This window comes from Myotis nattereri, assembly GCF_964212035.1.
Source record: "Myotis nattereri genome assembly, chromosome: 10".
In the NCBI taxonomy this organism is placed as follows: Eukaryota; Metazoa; Chordata; class Mammalia; order Chiroptera; family Vespertilionidae; genus Myotis; species Myotis nattereri.
This window is the reverse complement of record NC_138085.1, coordinates 22,111,815-22,126,029: the sequence shown is the minus strand read 5'-3', so window position 1 is coordinate 22,126,029 and position 14,215 is coordinate 22,111,815. Positions and strand designations below refer to the sequence as shown.

The 14,215-nt window shown below is 49.3% G+C and overlaps 1 protein-coding gene and 1 pseudogene across 2 annotated transcripts in view; one reads left to right on the top strand and one right to left on the bottom strand.

Annotated features, from left to right (window-relative positions):
* INPP4A (inositol polyphosphate-4-phosphatase type I A) overlaps nt 1–14,215 on the top strand; it is a 115,680-nt gene that overhangs the window by 42,909 nt on the left and 58,556 nt on the right. The window lies entirely within an intron of this gene.
* On the bottom strand, nt 4,029–4,756 carry LOC308526388 (mitotic spindle assembly checkpoint protein MAD2A-like; annotated as a pseudogene). The gene has a single exon. The product of its transcript is annotated as a mitotic spindle assembly checkpoint protein MAD2A-like (transcript).

The following is a 14,215-nucleotide window of genomic DNA, read 5'->3' as shown; positions in this document are numbered from 1 at the left end:
TTCCAATTACAGATTCCCAGTTGCAGGTTGAAAATACTGTTTTCCATCCATAGTTGGTTGAATCTGTGGATGCAAAGGTCCAGATGTAAAGTCAAAAGTTATACACAGATCTGTGACTGCATTGGAGTGGGGTGGGGGCCGGCACTCCTAACACACACATTGTTCAATGGTCAACTGTATATTCAAAGAACTAAAGGAAATAATGCTTAAGGAAATAAAGACAGGTATTATGACAATATCTGGTCAATTAGAGAATATCAATAAAGAGACAGAAAGTGCCCTGGCTGGGTGGCTCAATTGGTTGGAGTGTCATCCAGTACACCAAAAGGTTTCAGGTTCAATTCCCAGTCAGGGCACATACCTATATTGTGGGTTTATTCCTCGGTTGGGGAGCTTATGGGAGGCAACACATACCTCTCTCTCTAAAAATCAATGAACATATTCTTGGGTGAGGATAAAAAAAGAGACAGTAAAAATCAACCAAGTGAAATTCTGGAGTGAAAAATCCATTAGAGTGTTATAACAGTAGATGTCAACTAGCAGAGGATAGAATCACTAAACTTGAAGATAGAGTGATAGAGATTATACAGTTCAAATGATGGGGGGTTGGAGATGAAGAAAATGAACAGAACTTCAGAGAAATGTGGGATACCCTTAAGCACACCAACATAAACATGATACAAGTACTAGAGGAGAGCAGAGAGAAAGGAACAGGAAAACATTAGAAGAAATAATGGCTGAACACTTTCCAAATTTGATGAAAAACAATCTATATATTCAAGAAACACAATGAATTCCAAGTAGTATAACTACAAAGAAGTCCATACTCAGCCCCATCATAGTGAAAAAATGTTGAAAGAGAAAGAGGAAAGCTAGAAAGCCGCAAAAGAAAATTGACTCAGATTGTACCAGGAAGTCCCAGTAAGATTAACAGCAGACTTCTCTTTAGGAATAGTGGGGACCAGAAGGTGGTGGTATAGCATAGTCAAAATCTTGCAAAAAAACCCCAAACCATCAACCAAGGATCTCATATCTAGCAAAACTGTGTCTCAAAGTTGCAGACAAAATAAAGACATTCTCAAATTAAAAAAAGAAAAGAAAAGACAAAGTAGGCTTTGTTGTCAGCAGACCTGCCATTATAGGAAATATGAAGGAAGTTCTTCAGGCTGGAAACAGATGACCACAGGTGGTAATTCAAGTCCATGAAAAGACAGTGCCAGTAAAGGTAATTATGTTATTTTTAAAGATAATGTAAGTGCATTCCTCCTCCTCAATTGATTTAAAAAGCAATTTTGTAAAATAATATATATACTGGCACACCTCATTTTATTGTGCTTCACAGATAGTGCGTTTTCATTAATATCGAAGTAAGATCCTCCACTAGCAAAAAGATTATGACTCGCTAAAGGCTCAGTTGATGGTTAGCATTTTTTAGAAATAAAATATTTTTAATTACAATATATGTCTTGTTTTGTTTAGACATAACGCTATTGCACACTTAATAGACCACAGTCTAGTGCAAGCATCCTTTTGATATGCACTGGGGAGCCAGAAAGTTCATGCGACTTGCTTTATTGTGAAATTTGCAGTATCTGTGGTATGCCTATATATAATTATATTGTTGGGCCTATAACCTTTAGAAAAGGAATGTATTTGACAATAGCAGCATGAAGGAGACAAATGAGAGAAAAGCTGTTTTGGAATAAGGAAGTTACACTGCTTTAGGTAACTTGAATCCATGGGAAATAATGAGGAGAACCAGAAGTGGTAATGAGAAGGTTAATATAACAAACTAATACATGCACACTTTCCTCTCTTCCCTCAGCCTCTTTAAAAACACTATGTATATATAATGATAACATTTATTTTGAGTTTGTAGTATATATAGATGTAATATGTGTAGAAATAATTAAATAAGAAAGAGGAAGAGGGATGATATATCACTATCATTGGAATTGTGCGTGTAAAGGAATGAAAGGTTACAATAGAAGATAATGCCTGTGGCCTGGGCAGGCTTTGTTGTGAGGAGCAGATGACAGAGCAGAGGACACACAGTGTACACCTCTTGGGCGCTGCACAGTGTAGGACAGCAGATCGGGCCCAGGGCCACATCTGAAGTGCCCAGAGTTTGTAATCTGCCAGGGATCGGATAGCTGAATTAAAGTCTGAACCAGACCAAGAGCAAGGGCTCTGACTCCACATCCGTTGTTACCGTGCCATTTCTCTGCCTCTCGTCTGTGGTTGATGGATGGGCTGGGCATAGGCACGGCTTCGCTGAGAGATGCTGCGGACTTTCAGCGGCGTTGCTATTAGGAGCTCCGGCCCAGTGCAGGGTCTCTGACTGACCCAGGACTTCCATTGTCTTCATCCATTAGTGCCTGCTCCCTCCTGCATGGTATTTTGCACAGATCTGTGTTCACACCTGCCTGATGGGTTTGCATCTGGCCCTGTCCAGAACCCAGTCTTCACTGAACCCTGGCGATGGTGCTGGATGATAGTCCTGGGGTGTTGGGTGGGGCCCGTGTTGGGCTGATGGGAACAGCATTCCAAATCTGGTGGAGGCCTGCTACCCGGGCCTCCCGTCAGGATCCGAGCCTGCCCTGAAGGAGGCAGGGCCTCAGGTGGCTTGCAGATGGCTTGTTGCATGCTAGCTTCACTTTTTAGTGCTTCTAGTAATTTCTTCTAATGGGAGATGGGAGCAGTTCTAAAAACGAATTTTTAAGGCACATTTTCCCTGATCTCTTTATTACCCAATTTTCAAGAATGTTAAAAATAAAAGTGAAAGCACAGTAGAGATTTTAATTAGTTTTCTCTGTCCTTGCTCATGGCAGTGCTAATTTTAACATAGTGATATGTGACAGGGAGATATTTCATGGGGTCTTTGTTCTCAGTGCCTTCTCTACGTTTCAGAACTCGGCTGTGAATTTTGGAGAAAAAGAAATAATGACAGAAGTACCTTTTGATGTTTTCTTATTATTTGGATATCTGATTGTTAGCATTTCTAAACAAAGGTCGAACCAGCTTAGGAATCTCTGGAGCCGTGGTTCTCAACCTGTGGGTCGCAACCCCTTTGGGGGTCAAACGAACCTTTCGCAGGGGTCGCCTAAGACCATCGGAAAACACATATATAATTACATACTGTTTTTGTGATTGATCACTATGCTTTAATTATGTTCAATTTGCAGCAATGAAATTGGGGGTCACCACAACATGAGGAGCTGTATTAAAGGGTCGAGGCATTAGGAAGGTTGAGAACCACTGGTCTGGAGCGAGGCCACAGTGACAGAAAGGGACGCTGGTTCTGGCAACTCTGAGCAGTCTCTCCACTGCACACTTAGGTGAGTGGCCGGTGAAGGCAGAAGGTGGCTCTGAGGGTAGGTATTTGCTAATAGTCCTGGCACTGAAGGCATTTACCAAGTGGTCGTCTTATTTCCTTTTGTGGTTGTTGATTTTGGCTTTCGTTTTGTTTTGAAAAACATACACATTTAACTTTGTCATTGTCATTTAAAGCTTGATTTTATAAAATACCAAAAGATAATTTTTAAGAGTTCTGTATCACTGGAATTTAGACAATAGAAATAGTGATATAGTTTTGTAGGTGTAAATTAAAATTATTAAAATCAAATAATTGAAGATTTACTTAAAATTAGGAAATTTACAAATGAAATAAAAGGCAAAAGGACCTCATAGCAACATTTTGTTATTGTGGATTATCAATTACTTTAGGCCTAAACAAAGATTCCACATATTCAGACTTCTTTTGCTGTGTTTCATATTTACCTATATTCCGAATCAAGCCACTTGACCAAAAAGTCTGATTTAGGAAGACATTGAGCTCTCGAGCAGAAGTTTTCCATCTCCATTTACCACCTTCAAAGGAGTTGACATTAATGATAGTGCTGATGTAGATCCCTTTTGAACAGTGTGCAAAATTTATGTCAATCCTATGGGAAGTTCAACAGGTCCCAGAAAAATGGGACAATTATGCGCAGTTCAGTAAATGACAGTGTTGCTTTCCCCACTAAAAATTAGTCAACGGAATAAAACATGAACTGCAGTTGACTTGGTTTCAGGAAATACACATTTGAGAATTCAATCACGGTTCTTGTCCTGTCTCCAGTCATGGACAGGATTTTGTAGGCCACTGTGCTGTTTGCTTTGTGGATTGTAGTTGTGAAGGAACGCAGGTGGACTTGCTCTGAATTGGTGATGAGCTGTGGTCCCGACTCTTCCCACTTTTTAGGTACAACTACAGCTTTGTATAAATCAGTAGTTCAGATGAACAAGTCACTCCCAGTAGTGACAGAAATGTCGGTAGCTGTGATCTGTCTGACCACCGAGCAGATTTCACCTTGGCTAGCTTTCTGAGGATTGTCTCTAGGTGCACTGTCACCTTTGGCCGTCTCATCACACTCACTATCAAACTGTCATCTTCCAAGCACCTCCCCACTTTCAGTATTCGAGTTGACTACCACATGTTTCTGAACTGAACACTCATATAATCAGTCTCTCAGCTGTTCCACCACAGTGTTTGGGTATTTCATAAGCTCAGGATCAGTAGTTACAGCAAGGTGAGTCCGTATTTCTGCACTTGAGTAAAGGTTTTAGATGGATAAATGACACACTGATATAAAATGCTGTTGATGCCAAATGAGAGGAACTCGGCCATGATATTGGCACTTCCGTGTAGACCCACCGATGTGGCACGTACCCACCACAGACGGCTACTACAGGGCCCGCAGCAGCTTCCTGCCATTGGTTTCAAAAGTAACCTGGGCCCTAGCTGGTTTGGCTCAGTGGCTAGAGCGTCAGCCTGCGGACTGAAGGGTCCCGGGTTCAATTCCAGTCGAGGGCACATGCCTGGGTTGTGGGCTCGATCTCCAGTGGGGGGGCGTGTGGGAGGCAGCTGATCAATGATTCTCTCTCATCATTGTTATTTCTCTCTTTCCCTCTCCCTTCCTCTCTGAAATCAATAAAAATATGTTAAAAAAAAAAAAGTAACCTGGATTTTGTTTTTTACTTGCAGAATTGGATAGTACTTCCTTCAGAGGTAGTGAGCGTGCCTGACTTTAGGGTTAGTTGTGCTGACGACCTTCGGAGCCCCTGGAGCCCTGGCAGGACGGGAATGATGTCCCTGTGTGTTGGATGTAGTTGTGGCCTGTCCGCCTCATGCCACAGCGCGGCCCAGCTTTACCAGGCCTGAGTGGCTTTGTACCAGGAAGTAAGAGGTTTTCCCCCCAAGCTCAGTATGAGAGTTCAGGAGAGTATCAAGACTTTTCAGATTTATCTGAATAATTAAGATTCCAGAGAGTTCTTCATTGCCTACTAGCTAAAGTGCACTCCATGGTCTGGTATTAGTGGTTCCCCAGAATTAGTGGTTCCTTTCAGCCCATTCTCTCTGTCCCTTAGAATGCTGGGCTTCCCTGCTCCTGGGGTTAATGGTTCTGCATATGCCTTTTGAAGTCAGATCTGTCTACACTGCCTCAGGATCATCTCTGCCAGATTTAAGGTTTCTTCCTCACCCCCACCATGGCCTGGGGCATGCATCACATTTTGTCTTTGTGTTGTCTTGTCTGAATATCTCACTCCCTTGCTGTACTGTTGGATCCTTCAGGCAGGGGCCACTTTGAACTCATCTGCATGTCCTCTCTAAGTGCCTGGTGAGGCACCTGTTGAACAAATGAATGAACAACTCTGGTTCCAGGTTGCAGGCTCCATGATCACTCCTGGCAGAGGCAGCATGTTGCAGGCCATCGACCAGGCTTGCCAGCTGAGGACTGAAACATCCCGGCTCTGCTGTCCGTCCTCCGCCCCCTGGTCCCTCCCCTGCTGTCTTCATCTTCACCAGTTGGGGAGAGGAGCCGCACAGATGTTGCTGCCCAGTATGAGACGCTGCCTGCGGCGGCACTTCTCCCCGCCTGGGGCGCGCACTCACTGCAGCACTGGTGGGCCACACGGGCGCTGTCTGAGGAAGCTGCACGGGCCTCGGAGGCACTGCCAGTAGCTCTTTTTTAAAAATTACTTTTCTTGGGTTTTTATCATTCCTGTCACCATCAGCTTTGCAATAAGAGCTGTGGCCAGGCTCCCAGGGAAAGGTCTCATGTCAGAATCAGACTGCTTGCTTTTACTTCTACATGAGCATTTGAGGCACTGAAGGCCTTTTCAGCGCCTTCTCTATATGTCCCCCCAACAGTGATTGGTTAAAACAGGATTCCAGTTGTGCAGATGCTGTACGCCTTGCTGGAGTATGTGTGATGGCTTTGTTTCCAGGGTACGGAGAGACAGACTTCTCTCCCCAATTACGGCTTCTTGGTGTGGAAGCTAAAATGAGACTGGTTGGGAGCCGCCCCGTGGAGGCCTTGGGCAGGTTTGTCCCTGGTCTCCTGGCTCACTGCCGTGTTCCAGAAATAACTTCGTCTTCCCAGCATTCATCGATCTGTGGTTGTGGCTTTGCATTTATAGCCCTTTATGGGATTTTGTTGTTACTCACTAAATTTTATACTCTCCCATGAAGCCAACTTTGACACTTTGAATTTGAAAACAAGCTTTCCCCTTGATTATAAAAATAAACTAGACTTGTCCAACCCCTGTCATGCCAATTACTGTCAGCCCTGCTCTGTCAGCCGCAGTCTAGAAGGAAATAACGTGTTTGGAGTGAACCGCCTCATCAGCCCACGCACTGCCCTGTTGATGGTGCTGGAGTTAGGATGGCGAGGGAGGGGCTCAGCAGGAGCAGGGTGGCGGCCGGCTGCCCCAGTGCTGCGGGTGGGAAACTCACAGTGTGGTGCAGGCACACCTGTGCCAGAATTTGAAGTACCTGAAGCCACCCTGTGGGATGAGCCCTAGGAGCTGGGTCTGGGAGCTGGTGCGGATGCTCAGCCTCTCTTCCAGGAGCGCACTTTGCCCTCAGGTTTGTGAAAGACCACGCTCGTTTTTGGGACAATAGTGTCTCCCGAGTGGGCCAGCCATGGTCAGGGCCTGGTTTCCCTGCGTGGGCCTGCCCTGTCTGTGTCCAGCCCCTGCCCGCCCTGTGAGCTGCTCACTTTCCCTCCACAAGTCTGAAAGAGGACATGGGAGTGTTTGTGAGGAGAGGGAGGCTGCGTGTTTTATTCTTTTTATTTTTTTAATCCTCACCCAAGGATATGTTTTTATTGATTTTGGACAGGAAGAGAGTGAGAAGGAGAGAGAGAATCTTTGATGTGAGAGAGAAACATTGATTGGTTGCCTCCCATATGCTCCTATGACCGGGAATCAAACCTGAAAACTAGGTGTGTGCCCTGGCTGGGAATTGAACCCACGACCTTTTAGTGAATGGGACGACACCTAACCAACTGAGCCACATGGCCAGGGCTGCATGTTTTATTCTTGAACTAGAGGCCCGGTGCACGAATTTGTGCATGGGTGGGGTCCCTTGGCCTGGCTGGCAATTGGGGCCAATTGGGGCTGTCTCGCCCAGTCCTGATTGGGGCCAATGGGGGCCGGCTGGCCAGGGAGGGACCGCGGGAGGTTGGCTGGCTGGGAGGGACGGAAGGAGGGCCCCAGGGCATGTCTGGCCCTCTCGCCCAATCCTGATTGGCTGGACCCCAGAAGCAAGCTAACCTACCAGTCAGCGTGTCAGCCCCCTGGTGGTCAGCGCGCATCATAGCAGCTGGTTGACCGGTCAACCGAACAGTCGACTGCTTGGTTGGACACTTAGCATATTATGCTTTTACTAGAGGCCAGGTGCATGACATTTATGCACTGTGGTGATGGTCCTGCAGCCTGGCCTGAACCCTCTCACAGTCCGGGATCCCTCGGGGGATGTCTAACTACCAGCTTAGGCCTGCTCTGCGGGCAGTTGGACATCCCCCCAAGGGGTCCTTAGCGCTGCCACGGTGGCTGGAGAGGCTCTTGCCACTGCCTCTGTGCTTGCCAGCTGTGAGCCTGGCTTTTGGCTGAGCAGCGCTCCCCCTGTGGGAGCGCATTGACCACCAGGGGACAGCTCCTGTATTGAACGTCTGTGGTCAGTGTGCATCATAGTGACTGATCATTCTGCCATTTGCATTTGCATATTAGCCTTTTAATATATAGGATTATATAGGATTGTGGAGTGTGTGTTGCCAGTGGAAACCGGGGTAGCTTGGTGACTCTTTCCCAAAGCACATGAAACTTTACACACTTAATAAACCAAGATATTCTAAGTGAATGAATAAAACCTGTTGGGAACAGTAAAGAGAAGGAAATGACCAAAAACCCACATTACTCATACAGAAAGAGCAGAGAAACCTTGCTAATGGGGTTCACGTGTACGTAGGGGTGCCCCATCATGGGGACTCCAGGAAGCGGGCTTTCCAGTCTTGTGTTTTCACACAGCAAGCCATCTTCTGCGCTTTTTCTCTATACTTTCCTTGATTTCATGCAAAAGAGCAAAACGACTTGTGGAGGCTCCATGCCCAGGGTCCTTAGACCCCTGCTTGTAATTCAGGGGTGTCGCTGCGTCCCTGCTCCTCTGCCCTCATTTTTCTGGGGAGCAGTGGCTGCTGGCTGCTGCTATTTTGTCCAGGTAGCTGTTTGGCCATCCAAAGTGGCCATTGTGGGCATTGGTGGCTTCAGGCCAGGTGGGGGTGGCATGGAGGGTGTGGCAGGCATGCCTTCTGGAGCCCTCGGGTTGTGTTTGTATGATGTTTCTGTACAGCACCCCCATCTTTCACGTTATGTAAATGTGAGTCCACTGGTGTTGGGGTTTTGTTTGTTGCTGTTACTAATCTCTTATTTTATAGTAGTTTAAGAGCTCCAAGAAAAAAGAGTTTATACCTAATTTTGTATTTGTTATCTATTGTAAACAATATAAAAAACATTTAGTTAACACTGGGAGATCTTCAACTTTCCTCATAAAGTTTGAGAAACACTTGCTGTAGGGTTTCCATTTGACTACTAAAACTTGTGGTGAGTGAGATGATTATTTTCAGCCTCCCCTGCCCACTTTGTGGGAACTCTCCCCAACCACACTCCATCGAATGGGAGCATCCCTGTGCCTGTGGCCCCCGCCCTCCAGCCAGGGGGGCACGTGGCCTGAGTAGGACATGGATTGCCTTTCCTGGGAAGAGCTGGATTGAAGACTCAGGGAGAATCCATGCATTTGGTTAGAGCTGGAGAGTTTAAAGTTGGGGGCTGTCGGCTTCCTCTGTACACCATGTACACAAGGTCATTTGCAGGGATGGGGAGAATGATGTGGTGAGCAGGGGAGTTGTGTGCCACCGACATTGGTCTGTCAGCCATATTCCTGCTCAAGTTCTGTAAGTAAGCCAGGCCTTTATGGCAAACCTGCCTTCCTGCTGAAACTCATTGGGATTGGGTCCTCCACCTGCAGCCCAGGTGTCCAGCCAGCCCAAGCTGGCAGGGGTACCAGACTTGCCATTGCTGTGACAGCCTCATCCCCGCATCAGGACATGGCAGAGGAGTTGCCATAGCTTGGGTGAGGGCCCTGGCCCCAGAGGGCACCCCTTCTGGGCACTGCGATCCCGAGGAGCCCTGAGCAGCCCCTTGACTGAAAGAACAGACTCCTCCCAATGGGGAGGGAGGAGAGAAGCCGAGTGGGGGTGGCACCTGCCCTGATGCCGTCAGCTTCCACATGGCCAACTCTTGAGTGGGGGAGGTAGAAGCAGGCGCCAGGCCAGGCCTTACAGCCCTAGGTTTGGATGGACAAAGAGGGGAAGAGAAGGAGCAGGCTCGGGAGTCAGTTCTCGTCTAGCTGCAGCTCCCAAGCTAGGCTTTGACTGAGTGTCCTGGGCAGGGCGTCTGGGCTTGCAGCACCTTCCTCCATGCTGGTGAGGCCTTTGCAGAACCCACCCGGCAATAACCCACTCACAGGTCACGGGGTGCTGTTGTCCTGTCTCAGGCTCTCAGGCCCCCTGGGCAACATGTCTTCATTGGTAAGTATTGGATGGCTTCCTCAGGCCTTTTACACGCCCATGAGGACATTTCTGAGGCACTACTGAGAGGCCTTCCTGGCCAACATCCAGGCAAACTTCAGTTCATTGTATGGGGGCCCCGAGTGGCCGATGGCCAGTGGAGCAAGACAGGAGCTATGGATGTGTCCCGGAGAGGGCAGGGTGGCATGGGCACTGGCGGTCATTGTCTCCAGCACCGAACAGGCGCTCTCACAGGGATTGCAGTGCCCCGGGCAGTAACGCCATTATCTTGGTGTGTGTGTTCTGGGAACTGGTGTGGTGATCGAGTGACAGATGAAGGCTGGTGCAGGGAGTGCGAGGAGTAATACATGGGACACTGGGTGGATTCTCCCCAGCCTTCAGAGTCCCTGGTGCTAGCCCCTGGGGGCCCCTGGCGGGCCAGTGGACAGCTGCCGACCAGCCCTTCTCACAGGGAAGGTTCCAGAAGAGGCTTGAGCAGCACCAGTGTGCGCCTCAGTGTGTCCATCTCTTCTTTTTGTGTTTCTCGTGATGCATTTCCTGCCCAAGCCCCACTGTTCATCTTTGCATCCCTCAGGCCTGGCCCAGGAGAGGCCTTCCCTGTTTGTTGAGGAGATGGCCAGCTGTGGAGATGAAACAGCATGAGAAAGTGTGGGTGCTTTAGAAGTGGCCAAGGCAGCCCAGGGACAGCCACCACCGCCGCCGCTGCTGGCGCCTCCTGGACCGCGTCCTTGCTGCCCATTAACACGTCTCTGGTCCCCCAGATGCCAGCACCCAGACCCGGGTCTGCCCCCGTGTCGCTCAGCAGGAGCACCTTTAAACACTTTTTAGGGTGACTTATTTTCAAACTGGCTTTTGTACAAAATCCCTGAAAGGCTCATGGTTCTTAGGTGAACCACTAAGGGCCCAGCTGCAGTTCTGACCCACTGTCCTGAAGACTGGACATACAGAGGAAGGACATACAGGGTGAGGGAGCTGCCTTCCGTTGGCCTTGCTGAGGGTTGCAGCTGGGGAGCTCTGAGCAGCATGGAGGCCAGGGTGGAGCCAGTGCCGCGTGGAGCCAGGCTCTGGACTGCGGAGGGACTGGTCAGGAGCCAGGGCGGCAGGGCTGGGTGCTGAGGCGGGTTGAAGTCCGGATCTCTGGGAAGGTAGAGCCAACAGAATGGCTTGGGTGTGGGCTGTGAGAGGAGGAGACCAGCAGCCAGCACTGTTTTGTTTCGTGGCTAGAGCAAGTGGAGGGGTGGGAGTTAACCAGTGACTGAGATGGGAAACCAAGGGTCTGGAAGGGGGGGTGGGGAGGAGGGAAACTTGAACAATCTGGGCGTGTCCTACCCAGGGGCACTTGGCCTGCCTGGTTTTTTAGAGGGACGCCCATGGCCCACTCCAGGTGCTGACTCCTCCCCTTGGAGTCCCAGATGTGCATTTGAGTCTGGGTTAGGCATTATATTTTATCAGCTGCCATATTCATGAAACAAGTGAGGCCAGTTAGTTAATAGATTGGGTGGCGAGCTTCCTGCCACTGCTGCCTGTTCAGTGAATAGGACAGAGAGCAGGGCTTGGGGAGTGAGAAGCTGTCCCAGCAGTTTGACCTGCCAGTGAGAATGTGCATCAATATAGCACATTTTTTAAAAATATATTTTTATTGATTTCAGAGAGGAAGGGAGAGGGAGATAGAAACATCAATGATGAGAGAGAATCATTGATTGGCTGCCTCCTGCACGCCCCCTACTGGGGATTGAGCCTGCAACCCCAGTATGTGCCCTTGACTGGTATTGAACCTGGGACCCTTCAGTCCACAGGCCGACCTCTGTCCCCTGAGCCAAACCAGCTGGGGCGACTGCACATTTTCTGTTTTCCTGGGCTTGACTTCCTAAGGCCCATTAGTTTCCCACATTTAATTCTTAGCAGCCTGGGCCGATGTTTGCAGTGTACTCCTGCATTAGGCGGTGTTTCCTGAGTGGAGCTGTGCTCAGTGAGCCTCGCCTCACCCTCAGCCAGTGCGGCTTGGGAGCAGGAGGCGGGAGGGAGGGAGCGGGCCCTGCAGGCTTTCTCCATCGCTGGAGGGAAGGGGCCGGGATTGTCTGTTGGGTATCTCGGAGGCAGGAAAAAGCCAGACTCTGGTGAGCAACAGTCGCCACAGGTGTTTAAGGTTTGTTTACCAGCAGGGGTTTGTCTAAAACCTGGTCTTTGCACCAGGAGGGTGTGGGAGAAGCAAGGAGTTAAGTCTGTTATTCATAAGACACAGGTCCCAGCGGGTCATCATGGAGGGACAGACTGCAGCCGTGTCAGGGCACCTCTGGAAGGACAGGCTATGGGTGCTGCCGGCGGGGCGGGGGGCGGGCAGCAGCCCTCTCCCAGGTTTGGGTGCCGGTGAGCCATGGGATGCCTCATCACTCGGTGCTTGTGGCTGTCCTGGATTTAGGGGTTTTGAGAGAAAACTCTTCCTCTTCTGACTCCGGAGGTGGCCTCTTCCTCAGGGCTGCTGACTCACGTGCTGACTCACTCAGCCTTTCCCTCTGACTTTCTCTCACTGGTGCCTGAGTTAGGAGAGCGAGGCCCGGGAAGGCTTGCTCTTAGCCCCTGGCTCCCAGCGACAGCGAGAGGGATGCTGAGCTACGAAGGGCAGAGAGAACAGCACCAGCTGTACTTGGCCTCTTTGGCTTTGGGTTCTCAGTTCACCCTGTACCTCTACGTGACCCTGAGAAAGTGTCTGGATTTCTGTGACCTCACCTGTGCATCTCCTTTTCAAGATTATTTTCAGAAGAACCCCAGTGTTTAAGATGAATAAAAGTAGGGCTCTGGCCCTGGCCGGTGTGGCTCATGGTTAGAGCATCCGTCCTCACACTGAAGAGTCTTGGGTTCGATTCCCAGTCAAGGGCACACACCTGGGTTGCAGGTTTGATCCCCAGCCCTGTTTGGGGCTCGTGCAGGAGGCAACCAATCAATGTGTCTCACATTGATATCTCTCTCTCTTCCTCCCTCCCTACCTCCCTCCTTTCCACTCTCTCTAAAAATCAATGGAAAAAAATATCCTTGGGTGAGGATTAACCAAATAAATAAATAAATAAATAAATAAATAAATAAATACATAAATACATAAATAGTGAGTTGTAAACAGCGGCTCCGTGATTAGCCCTCCCCAGGGGTGACTGAGCGGGGGGCCAGCCTTCCCTGCCCGAGACAAGTTGCCTGGTCTCTGGAGGCGGGCAAGACGGGCCCTGGAGAAGCTTCTGACAGTGGTGCCATCCTCGCTGGTCCCATGAAGCTGTGTGAGTCCTGGCCTCCCTCGCTGCCTCTCTGCCTCGCGTGCCCCCCTCCCTCGCGTGCCCCCCCTCCCTCGCTGCCTCTCTGCCTCGCGTGCCCCCCTCCCTCGCGTGCCCCCCCTCCCTCGCTGCCTCTCTGCCTCGCGTGCCCCCCTGCCTCGCGTGCCCCCCTGCCCTCATCCCTCTACGCCCATATGGCTGGTTCGATGGCCAGGACCACGTGGCTCTGAGTGAGGAAGAGGAGGCAGTGAGTGTCCTGAGTGCTCCTGCCGCCTTCTCGCCTCCCTACCAGCCCAGTCCTCCAAACCGCTCCCTCCCCTTCTGTCCTCTTTATTTTTAGAGTAGTTTTGCTTCTAATGAGCTTCAATCTTCAAATGAGGAAGAAAACAGGGACCATGGGAATATGGGAATCCTTGGTGAATCACCTTAAATTAATGAGACTAATACGGGAATTGAGTTTGGCTGTGCAAATTAGCGTTTTGTTCTGGGTCTTGATGACTTAAATTGCAGATTCTAATTAAATGCCCCCAAGTAACCACCAAGTACCTTCTGAGGTCTTTTTGACCTGAAAGCTTCTATGATCTGTGAACTCTATCAAGTTTGTAAAATTAGTCTGTAGATGTTCCCCTTGAAGCATGTATACCCCCAGAATCTCATAATGCCTATAATACTAAACTCCCTCCTAGGGCAGCGGTTCTCAACCTGTGGGTGTCGCGACCCCTTTGGGGGTCGAACGACCCTTTCACAGGGTTTGCCTAAGACCATCAGAAAACACATATATAATTACATATTGTTTTTGTGATTAATCACTATGCTTTAATTATGTTCAATTTGTAACAATGAAATTGAGGGTCGCCACAACATGAGGAACTGTATTAAAGGGTCGCGGCATTAGGAAGGTTGAGAGCCACTGGCTTAGGGAAAGGCAGGTGGGTGGAGTGGGCAGGGACCCTGCAGGGGAAGGGGGATGGGAGCCTCCCTTGGCCGGTTGAGATGTCAAGGTGAGATGCAGCCCTGTGGTAGGTGGCAAGTCTCTGCTGTCCC